A 13,045-nucleotide genomic window follows, 5' to 3' on the forward strand; every position below is an offset into this window, starting at 1 on the left:
ATCAACTTGCGTGTTCTAGGGTGCCCCCCTTCCCACGTATATAAAGGAGGGAGGGGAGGCCAGCCGGCCTCTCTAGGCGCGCCAGGGGGGGGGGGAGGAATCCTCCTCCTAGTAGGAGTAGGATTCCTCCTTTCCTAGTCCTACTAGGAGGGGGAAGGAAGGAGAAGGGGAGGAGAAGGAAAGAGGGGGCACAACCCCTCCCCTAGTCCAATTCGGACTAGGCCCATGGGGGGCACGCGGCCAGCCCTCGTGGCTTCTCCTCTTTTTCCCTTAAAGCCAACTAAGGCCCATATGTACTCCCGTATTCCCGTAACTCCCCCGTTACTCTGAAAAATACCCGGACCACTCGGAACCTTTCCGATATAGCCTTCCAATACATCGATCTTTACGGCTCGATCATTTCGAGACTCCTCGTCATGTCTGTGATCTCATCCGGGACTCCGAACAACCTTCGGTACATCAAATCACATAAACTCATAATACCAATTGTCATCGAACGTTGAGCGTGCGGACCCTACGGGTTCGAGAACTATGTAGACATAACCGAGACATGTCTCTGGTCAATAACCAATAGCGGAACCTGGATGCTCATATTGGCTCCTTCATATTCTACGAAGATCTTTATCGGTCAAACCGCATAACGGTATACGTTGTTCCCTTTGTCATCGGTATGTTACTTGCCCGAGATCCGATCGTCGGTATCTCAATGCCTAGTTCAATCTCATTACCGACAAGTCTCTTTACTCGTTCTATAATGCTACATCCTGTAAATAACTCATTAGCTACATTGCTTGCAAGGCTTATAGTGATGTACATTACCGAGAGGGCCCAGAGATACCTCTCCGACAATCGGAGTGACAAATCCTAATCTTGATCCATGCCAACTCAACAAACACCATCGGAGACACCTGTAGAGCACCTTTATAATCAACCAGTGACATTGTGACGTTAGGTAGCACACAAAGTGTTCCTCCGGCATTCGGGAGTTGCATGATCTCATAGTCATAGGAACATGTATAGTTATGGAGAAAGCAATAGCAACAAACTAAACGATCATCGTGCTAAGCTAACGGATGAGTCAAGTCAATCACATCATTCTCTAATGATGTGATCCCGTTAATCAAATGACAACTCATGTCTATGGTTAGGAAACATAACCATCATTGATTCAACGAGCTAGTCAAGTAGAGGGCAAACTAGTGACACTCTGTTTGTCTATGTATTCACACATGAACTAAGTTCCTGGTTAATACAATTCTAGCATGAATAATAAACATTTATCATGATATAAGGAAATATAAATAACAACTTTATTATTACCTCTAGGGCATATTTCCTTCACTCTAATATGCCCCCCTCTTCGGGTGAATTTATCACTGATATAGCCGAGGTCACCAAGACCACAACATCGAAACATCCTCTAAAGTTTCGCATCATAATGCTCGGTCGAGTGTTGCCCCCTGCTTCTCAGCACCTAGCACAAAATTTACTGAAATCACCAATGACCAACCAGGGATCAATTGCTACATTATGAAGATCGTGAAGATATAGCCAAGACATGTGTCGTTGATCCCATGAAGCTTCTCCATAAAACCGGTTATACGCCAGCCCACATTCCCCCTTCCATTACAATTCCATCAAAGTAATTAGGCCCCATATAATACAACACCACTTCATTTTCTTTATTGTAAAACATAACTAGGCATGGACCCGACGATCACTCTCTACTACACGCATAAAATCAAAACTCTCCCGGCGCAGAACATCCCACTTATCCTTATCTAAGTGCGGCTACGAAAGAAAGATAATAGCTGCACTAAACTTCCCTTAGAAATCAAAGAGCTCATGAACTTCCATGTTTGAGAGTATATCACAATAGTATCAGGCTAGGGTTTCCATTGCCCCCGACGGTCCTCCCCCTGGGAGGCCGCGGTATCTTAGCTGTGTTATTATCCTTTGCCAAAACATCAACACTCTTCAGCCTTTTCTTGTTAGCAGACTTTTGGGGCGTGCTATCCGAGGTTCATCCCCTCAGTTACATCCTTGTATTGATCAATAATCAATGAAAATTTGAAACCGATACTATCACAAGTGGATTATTAGTCGGTCCGTCCACCCCCACAACAACTGAGTTTTCTGCTAGGTGTTTTCTTGTTGTTGGGACTGCATCTGCTCCTAGGTTGATTAGCTCATTTAGTGTATTACCATCAACCGCCAGCAGTTCCTTCTCATGCACCATAGTCGGATCAATAGTCTCAGCCAGTGGTCGTTTTCTTCCTAATTGGCAATCTCCATTGCATTGTTCCTTCTCAAGTGATCATGATCCATATCCTCGGGTTCCCCTAGATCATGATGCTCCTGCTTATGATGCCATGTACCTCATCTTCCCCGGATATTCCCACCTTGTCACGATTCTGCTAGAGTTGCTCAATAGAATGGCATATCTAAGCATATCTAAGACCATGCAGCAAGCGTGGTAAAAGCAATTCCAAACAGACAAATTAGTCTTTCTCAAAAAGAAACAAGAATGGCATATCTAAAAAAATTGTATTTTTTCTGCCGATTTTTTTCCTTCGAATTTTCATACAAGATTTTTATAAAGGGCGAGTGCTTCAAAGATCTGCTAGTTTTTTTTTTCATGTGAGGTAAAAGATGTGCTAGAGTTGGGACAGCGTCTGTTTCCCTTTCCTTACCCATGCTAGCAAGAGGTGAAAATGGGCAGGCGCTTCCCCCATTCTCCAAGACATGTCATGCACTATTAGGAAACTAAAATTAGAATCACCCGGCTTGTAGAGCAGACTATATAAAGTCAGCCTGTAGGTGGGGCACCCTCCCACTTCCTGCCACATATGTCCACTTATTTAAATGGGATTAAGTGGGCAACCCACATAATGTATGTGCTATTATGTGGGCTGCCGCATACCCACATAATTCATAAAACATGAAAATACAAAATTTGAGATGTAAAACAACTTAACACAAAGGCACATAAGTCTAGATTGAAGTAAAGAACATGCCCACATATGATACAACACAAACTATAATCTTCAGCAGTACAACGACTGGAGGTTAACACAGACGGGAATCATTTCCTCATATTACAAACTATACTCTTTGCAGACTCTGCACAAATATGCACTCGGTTTCATCAGTACAACCAGTAAGAGCATCTCTAGCCGACACAGTAAGAGCATCTCTAGCCGAACCCGTAAAAAGCCGCGACCCGCAAAATAAACCGTCAAAATGCGGGTCAATGCGGAAAAAGCTGACCGATCAGACCCCGCAAACGCGTCCGACCCGTAAATAGTTTTGAAGGGCGCGGCAAAATCTCGGCCCCAACCCGCGAATATGTAGGTTCCCGCCTCGCCCCTACCGTTCCCCGTATTCCAGGAAAGCGGTTGGCGGGAGGGACATTTCAGCCCGCGCCCTTTCCCCACCTTCTTCTGCCGCTGCCCGCCATTGGTTCCGCCCGTCCGCCGCCGGCGATTCCGGCCAAATCTGCGGGCGGAATCACGCCGCGGGGGCGTCCCCACCCTCTACCACCGATACGCTGCACCGCCCACCGGATCCGGCGACACGAGCCGCCCCTGGTCGTCGTCGCCGTCGGGGATCGACCGCCCTCGAGCCGCCCCTAGTCGCCGCCCGGGATCGCCCGCCCCCGAACCGCCGGAGAGCCACGGCCCACGAGCAGCCGATGAGTGTTTACTTGTGCTTTGTACCGAGCTCTATGCATAGTTGGTTGACGCAGCGTGCGATTTTTGTTCATGTAGATGGAGTTGAGCCCGTGCGAGAAGTTTTTGGGACAAGCGGACCTTGAAAAACATCATGACATGCTGTATTATTCTTCACAATATGATTCTCGAAGATGAGAGAGGCATGAACTTGGAGTTCTTCTACGACAATGTGGATAGATGTGTCAAACCAGCTAGAGACCCTAACCGCATTAGAGCCTTTCTTCAGACATACAAGAAGATTGAAAATGCAAACAACCACTTTCAACTTCAGAAGGATCTCATTAAGTACCATTGGCAAAGGGCTGGACAGTAACAAAACTCATTTTTCTATCATTTTCATTTAATTCATGTGTTATTTGTATTCGGGACAAGTTTTATATTGCATTTTTTAGTTTTCTTCGGTGATTTGAATAATTATTTGTAATGTGGATGATTGTTGTATTGTGCTGTGGTATTGATATTTTTCCTGAATATTATTTGTAGTGTGGATGATTGTTGTATTTTTGTGGTGTGGTATTGATATTTGCGGACTGGCGGCAGCGGCGTAAGAGCAGACACCGCAAAGCCGACCCGTAAAAGAGCATATTCCATGTATATCCCTTTATACGGGTCCGTTCTGCGGGGTCTGCCTTCGCGGCCATCCGCGCCGGCCCGCAAAACCATTTTTTCGCGAACTGCAAATGCGTTTTGTGGGTCGACATTATGCGGGATCTACTAAAGATGCTCTAAGTCAATGTAAACATGTGGCCAGTGCCCTTGTTGTGAGAAAATGTTGTGTGTTGTTTATACTTGTCGTAGAAATGTGGTTGGTTACAAGATGTAGTTTTTGTGATCGGGGTGAAACTATCAAACACATTTTTCTTGACTGTCCGTTGGCAAAAATTCTATGACAGACGGTACACATAGCCTTTAACATTACTCCTCCGAATTCTGTCAACACGTTATTTGGGACGTGGCTTAACGAGATAGAGTCTGAAACAGCGAGACACATTCACGTAGGAGTATGTGCTTTATTGTGGGTAGTCTGGAACTGCAGAAATGATTTGATTTTTAACAGAACGACAAATATTCATTATTTGCAGGTTATCTTCCGAGCCACCGCATTGATTCGTATGTGATCGCTACTCACTCCGACAGAGGTCAGGAAGCGTTTGGTTATTGGATCTATCCGGTGGAAGATGGTAGCACGGGCTATTTTCAATCGGTTTGGATGACGGTCATGTAATAGGATAGGCAATTAGTTTCTCTATCTTTCTTATGCTAGTCGGTTGTGGCTTTATGTCTACTTTTTTTATTGGCTCTATATGAGATTTTTTTTACTTTCGTTGAGACTTTAAGACCTTTGTTGAACCTATTTGCTATTTAATTAAGTTGGTTGTATGCATCGTTCTGATGCAGAGGCCGGGGAAACTTCTCTTTTCGAAAAAAAAAGAAATGTGGTTGGCCGTTGGCATGAACAAGCCCGCAACCACTTCGATACGTCGAGGCTTTCGAGTTTGAGTCTAAGGGCATCTCCAGCCGCGCCCCCAACAGGCCCTCCCCAGGCGATTTTGCCGCGCCGACGCCAAAAAAATGGCCCAGTCGCGCCCCCAGAAGCCCGTTTTTCGCCGGCTCGGGCCAAAACTGGTGCCGGCGGATCCAGGCCGAACCCGGCGCCCTGGGGGCGCTTGGGGAGCCGACACAAGCGAAAAAGGCGCGTGGGCCCGCCCTGGCGGCGACTCGAGGGCCTTTTCCCGCCGCTTCTTGACGCTTTTCCCTCGCATCTCTCCCGCTCGCTCGCCTTCCTCCCGCCATTCCCTTCGTTTCTCCCGCCAAACCCCCTCCAGCTCGCCTTCCAGTCGCCGCCATGCCGCCGAAGAAGTACGCCATGCCGCGCGCGGCGGCAACCACAACTGGCATCGTGGCCCAGCTGAAGCAGAGGAAGCCGAGGGCGCCGCCATCGAAGCCACCGGGCATGTCGAGCGCCGAGTGGAGGGTGGAAGTTCAGCGACGCGATGTAGTCACCACCGACCGGCGGAACAGGGCCATTGCCAAGAAGGCCCGCGACAACATGGCGCGTGCGGTGGCGTCTTCCTCATCGGTCGACCACGCGGGGATGATGAATCCACCCATCGTCAGCCACGCCCAGTACGCGCCCTAGGGACAGCAAGGCGTCGGATCTCCATGGGGATCGTCGTTGCCCGGCTACGCCGACGGCGACGCGCACGGGGGGTTCAACCCAAACGTGACCTTCCCCCATGGCCACCCCGCGACGCGCACACCCTCGCCCGCCTTCGTCGGCGTGCAGTACCCTCCATACAACTACTCGCCGCCCGCCGCCTACGCGTCCACACCGACGCCCCATCTCCGCCGTGGACCGCTGCCCTTCTCGCACCTTGGCGACACCGACGACACAGGAGCCGACATGGACGACATCATCGCGACAGGATCGACCGCGGCCGCCGCGTCTCCCGGGTTCGCCACCCAGGACGAGGTAGTGGATCTCAACGGCGACATGGAGGCCGAGCTCGGCTACGTCTACGGCGAGGACGCGCACGAAGCGCAGGAACCCGAGGAGGAGGAGGAGGACGAGGAGGAGGAGGAGGAGCCGGCTCCTGTTCCGACGAAGGGGCGCCAGAAGAAGAAGAAGCGGGCGGCTAGGTCAGGCGAACCGCGCATCAAATGGACATCCAAGGAGGAGGAATGCCTCGCCGAAGCATGGAAAGTCGTCTGCCTCGACCCGACCACCGGCGCGAACCACCGCTGAGCCCGCGCACGCCGACTCTGCCAACGCCTGGAGCCGACCCCGCCGAGTGAATCATTGCGCACGCGAACTTGCGGCGTGCGTCGCTCTGTTTTTTGTAATGCCAGACTACGTCCGATCGCCGGATTTGTGACGTCTTTTGAGAGCGGGAACGACCAAGTTTAAATTTCCCGCATCTTGGGGCCGGCGCTTGGGGGCGTGACTGGGAGCTAGGTCGCCCCCAGGGGCCGAACTAGCGCCGGCACACCCCCAGGCCGCTCTATTTAGGTGCCCTGGGGGGCCGAACGGCTGGAGATGCCCTAACTATCAGGTTTCAGTCAAACATGCTAGTGGCAGTAACAGTACCTTGGATTACCTTGGAATTTTTGGAGATCGTTGCAGCTTCTTCTTTGATTTTTCTAATCATCCTGGTCTTCTTGAAGGCGATGACGTGGCCATAGCGGAGATGGCGGAGGTGGAAGTAGGGATGTAAATGATACGGATAATTTCCGTTTTGAATCTGCATTTGCATCCGTTTTTAAAGATACGTTATGCACTTTCACAAATTCGGCGAATACAGATGCTGATACGGATTTTGGTCAACCGGATATCCGATAAATTTGGTAGCGGATATGGTATCGATAATATCCGGCAGATGTGGATTATCCGGTATTTTTTACGGATTATTCGGTGTTATAAAATAGAATTATCTGATAAATTTGGTCCAATCGACAAGCCCAAATACCCAATTAGGCTAATAATTAAAATCACCACATATAAATATTATATAACCCCAACTCAAATAGCTTACGTACAAGCGTAGCCAATTGACTTGAGAACACATACTGTACAAGATCACTTATCTAATATTTAAATAGATTTTATTACAGACTAGAGAACACTATTAACTTATGATGTCTAATGTCTTGCTTGCTGCAGCGTGTAAGCTATTAGTTTCATTGATCAGTAAAAAATGTAAAAAATGATTGGTTACTTATATACTACTGTTCTTCTTTTGCATAGATCATGGTAGATATGATGGAAATATGCACATAGATTTTTATCCGTTTTCAGTCTGAATCCACTCCGCTTCCGCTCCAAATCCGTAGTCCGATATAATCCGTATTCGAATCCGCATCCGGTCATTATTCGATCCGCTCCAAATCCGACAAAAAAAGTGGTAAAGGATATAGTAAAGGCATTATCCGATCCGATCCGTTTACATCCCAAGGTGGAAGTCAACGGCGGCGGTGAGCCCTATCCCCTCGTGGGCGGCGACGAGCCCTACCCGATCGTGGGTGCGGAAGTGGACGATGTGGGCACCGTGGGCTATCCCACTTATTCCACTTATCAGGCCGTCCTATTCATGGGTATCCACAAAGCCGAATTAAATGGGCTTTTAAGTGGACACCATGGATGGCCCGTGTCCACCTACAGCCTGAATATAAAGTGACCGGCCCCAGGACATGCATGCATTGAGGGCAGATCCTATATGACGCTAGTTAGCGTCAAAAAGATTGTGCCTTCGCTGAGGCGATCCTCCGGTTGGGCCGGCCCACATACGGGATTCTCCTGTTATTCGTTTGCTGCTGCTTTCTTTGATGTTTCCTGCGGGTTTTGTTTTTCGTTGTTCTTCTGTGGTTTTTTTGCTTCGTTTTTCAATATTTTGTCCAGTTCTTGATGGGTTTGTTCTGGTTTTTTCTCCTTTGTCCTTTCATTCTTTTCCTTTTCGTTTATTTTCATTTATGTTTTTTTTCGTCTCATATTTTGCGTTTTCACCGCATATAACAAAAATGTTCATCGTATATTATGACAAAGTTCACCCTGCAATATAAAAATGTTCATCATGTATTACAAAAATGTTCATCATACATTAATAAAATGTTCATGATATATTACAGAAAAGTTCACCATACATTATAAAAATGTTCATCATATTTTAAGAATTTTTTCAATGAATACTAGAAAATGTTCACTGTGTATTTGGAATTTATTCAGCGTATTTTACACATATATTCAATGTGTATTCAAAAATTACTAAATGAATATCACAAAAATGTTCAATGTATATTACAAAATTGTTCAGTGTATATTAATGTACACTTAAAAATTTTCAGCGTATATAGTATTCTGTTCGTGTTTTTCAGTTTTTGTTCACTTTTCTGAAAAGAAACGTGTTGTAAAGGTTTGTTCTAATTTTGAAATGTGTTCACATTTTCAAACATTATTCGCGTTTATTAATAAAGATTGTTCACATTTTTTCAAGAAATACTGAGAAATTTGAAGGAAAAAACGGATCTGCCATTACTCGTTTTTTTAGAATAACAAACTTCATTAATTAAAAAGCGTTCGGAATCGCCGCCCCTATTACATGCAGAATACACTCATGAGGCACAACACGCCATTCTTGAGAAACTTGTTCACTAACAGCTAACTTAGCAAGAATATGTTCAGCTTGATTTGCAGTTCTTCTTCTCCATGAAACTTTACAACCCTGCCATCCCTGCATCAGAGCCTTAATATCCTCAACAATTGGCCCAGCCTCCGAGAGATTTCTGCAAGCACTATTTATCATTCTCACAGCCTGGTTGCAATCCATTTCAACATGAATCTTTGAGATACTCAAATCACGCCCAATTTGGAGCGCTCTTCTACATGCCTTCAATTCAACAAATTTCGGTTTCGAGTCATATGGAAAGAATTGAGTTGCAGCACCCCGAAAGGCACCATCATGGTCACGCAAGACCACCCTCCTCCTCCTCCCTAACATCCATTCTTTGACACCGCTCCATCAACATTCGCTAGAATCCATCCTTGTTCAGGTGATGTCCATTTCTCAAGTCGTGGTCGCACAACAGTTCTTGATTTTCGTTGCACCACTTCATACCACTCATCCATGAGCTTTGAGACCGAATAGGATATTTCATGTGGAGATTGAATCTTCTTCCCATCCCTTGCATTATTCCTCGCAAGCCAAAGCCCATAAACACCCTGTATCATCATTTCTCCCTGTTCATCATCAACCTCAGAAATCCATTGAGCCAACCATCTACCTACCTCCACATTTGATTGCATATCTTCTGGCAGGTAGCTTGCACGGATTCCTCTTTTTTCAGAAAAAACTTTCCAAAAACATTGCGAGTGTGGACACATCCAAAATCTATGAGCAAGAGACTCCTCTCTCCCACATGCAGCACACCCCACACCAGATTTAATTTTTCGTCGACTAAGCTCAGAACCTACAGCCAAACCATTCCTCATGAGACGCCAACTATGCACCTTCACTTTGTTAGGCACATGAGCACTTCAAAGAGCCAACTAGCTGTGATGTATTTGAACAGTCGAGGAGGGCTCCGGCCGTCCGTTTAGCGCTCTCCTTTTACTCATCGGCAAGTGGTAGCCCGACCGAACAGTGAAAACACCATCCTTAGTGAAATTCCAAGCCATAAAATCATCCACACCATCACCCCCAACCGGAATTTGCTTGATATCATTTGCATCATCAACAGAGAACATTGCATCAATCTTAAAATGATCCCCAGAATCTCCTGATCAGAAAGAAGATCACTCACTCGAGTGATACCATGCATGAATATTTGACCCAGTGGCCTTAAACTCCCTTTACGCGGGATCCAATTATCATGATGTATAAACACATTGGAACCATCACCAATTCGCCAAACAAGCCCCTCTCTAAGAAGATTTCGACCATGAAGAATGCTCCGAATGTGTAAGAAGCTCTAGCAGGGCAAGTTGCATTAATAATGGACCCATCTTTGAAATATCTAGCCTTAAGAACTCTAGCACATAATGAATCCGGTGTCTGCAAGATTCTCCAAGCCTGTTTGGCAAGTAACGCCTGATTAAATGCTTCATAGTTCCTGAATCCCATACCACCATCCCTCTTTGATAGGCACATCTTGTCCCAAGCCACCCAGTGAACCTTCTTCTCACCATTTGCTGAACCCCACCAGAAGTTAGAAGAGATATTAGTCAGATTCCGACACATTTTCTTAGAAAGTTGAAAACAACTCATGGTGAATGTTGGTGTCGCTTGTAGCCCAGATTTGACAAGAACTTCCTTAGCAGCCTTAGATAAACCTTGTCCCTTCCATCCCAAAACTTTTCCTCTAGAACTTTCCTTAACATGCTTAAAAGTGCCATCTTTCGACCAGCCTACCACAGTTGGCAGCCCCAAGTATTTTTCACTAAGTGCCTCAGAAGAAATACCAATAATCCTCTTGGCCATCTGCTTATCACCTTCATAACCCCCCCTTCCCAAGGAATATAGAAGACTTCTGAAAATTGATACGTTGACCCAAAGCTTGTTCATAGACTTGAAGAATATCTCTAAGTGCCTCCATATTGCTCTGAGATCCCTCAAGGAACACAATACTATCATCTTCAAATAAAAGATGGGTCACATGTGGGCCAGTGCTCCCAAATGAAACCCCACAAATCTGCTTATCTAAATCTGCTTTTTTCAGTAGAGCAGAAAAACCTTCAACACATAAAAGGAACAAATAGGGGGATAGAGGGTCTCCCTATCGTAGACCTCTAGATGGAAGAAATAGCTCAGAATAGCCACCATTTAGTTTGACAGTGAACCTGGCTGTTTTGACACATCTCATAATCATATCACCCATCCCTGGGAGAAACCATATTTTTTCATAACATTCTCCAAAAAAGACCATTCAACCCAATCATATGCTTTCATCATATCTAACTTGACAACACATAAAGGTTTCTTTCTTCTGCGATTCCTAATAGCATGGACATATTCATAAGCAACTAAGACATTATCCGTGATGAGACCCAGGCACAAAAGCACTTTGTTCCTCAGAAATCATGACCGGAAGAATACCCTTCAATCTATTTGCAAGAACCTTGGCCGCCACCTTGTAAAGCACATTACAAAGACTAATAGGACAAAATTGAGAAAGTAGCTCCGGTGAACTAACTTTCGGGATCAAAACCAGAACCGTATCATTAAAATTTTCTGGTATCGCTCCTCCTTGCAGAAAATCACGAACAACAGCACACACATCATTTCGAACAAGAGACCAGTGTCTCTGATAAAATAATGTTGGAAGGCCATCCGGACCAGGAGCTTTCATACCTCCCATTTGGAATAGAGCCATCTCAATTTCATCATCCATAATTTGTCAGGTTAAAAGATCATTCATCTCAGTCGTAACTAATCCATCCATCAAATCAGTAATTCTATCTGCACCCACCGAACCATCAGAAGCAAAAAGATTAGCATAAAATGATGCAGCCATACCTCTCATTTCCTCATCTAAAATACATTTGCTTCCATCTTCACGTTTAAGGGCCTTGACCGTGTTCTTCCGCTTGCGGTGAGTGGATCTATTCTGAAAATACTTTGTATTTTTGATCACCCTCCTTTAACCATCCAACTCTTGATCGTTGTTTATACATAATTTCTTCTCGCTCATATAATTCTCCCAACTGATCCTCTAAATTTCAGACCTCCAAAGAACAGCCCGAAACAAAAGCTCTCTCTTTAGCGTATCCAAGCTGAGTCTTTAGTTTCGATATTTGCTTTCTGACTGAACCAAAAACAGTGCGCCCCCATTTTTGCATCTCAGCCGACACATAATTTAAAATATCACATGTTTTTACAGCACCTTGCCCCCTGGATACGGCCTTTTCCCATGCACTCCTTACCATATCCTCATAACCTTCATGCCTCACCCACATTTCTTCATAGCAAAACCTTCGAGGTCCATTATTAAAAGCAACAGAAGCCGTCTCCCTAGCTCTCACAATAATAGCATTATGGTCTGATTCCTCAGTGATGACATGTTCCACTTCTGTAAAAGGAAATAAACCAAGAAAATTATTATTGCATGTAGCACGATCTAGGCGAACTTGAACATTCTCATAACCATCTCGCTTATTATCCCACGTATAAGGATATCAATGAAACCCAAGATCAGCCAAACCGCAGTCGGCCAGACATTCTCTAAAATCTTCCATTTGACAAAAACTCCTCCCATTCCTTACTCGTTAGTACTTATACCTTGGTGTTGCACTAAAGCCGTCCTGATTGTTACTGAAGTTTTACATATGACGCTTGCTAACGGGCCGGCCTGTTTTGCGCGCCCTTTAGCGAAAGGTCGTCATATTGACGCACGCGGGCGTCGAGCAGGGACTCTCCTCCCCCTTAAAGCAAGACACATTTTTTTTTCAAGTTTTTTCTTTCGTTTTTTCATACCTCCAAATATTCTCAGAATCTAATATATTACAAATAACACTTTATATAAACATTTGACAAAAAATGTTAACCAAACATTTGAAAAGTGTTAAATTTGTATATAGAAAATGTATCGCATGTATATAAAAAATGTACAACATGTGTGAAAAAGTTAATCATGTATTTATAAAATTAATTAAAACAAATGAGAAAAATGTTAAACAAGTATTTTAAAAATGTTAATCAAGCATTTTAAAAATGTTTAATATGTATAGGAAATTTTTTGACCATGTATTCAAAAAATGTTAATCTTATATGTGAAACATGTTAAATGTGTTACCAAAAATGTTCAATGTGTATGGGAAAAAG

The sequence above is a fragment of the Triticum urartu genome, chromosome 6A (genome assembly GCF_056163025.1).
Source record: "Triticum urartu cultivar PI428250 chromosome 6A, HENAU_Tu73, whole genome shotgun sequence".
Lineage (NCBI taxonomy): Eukaryota > Viridiplantae > Streptophyta > Magnoliopsida > Poales > Poaceae > Triticum > Triticum urartu.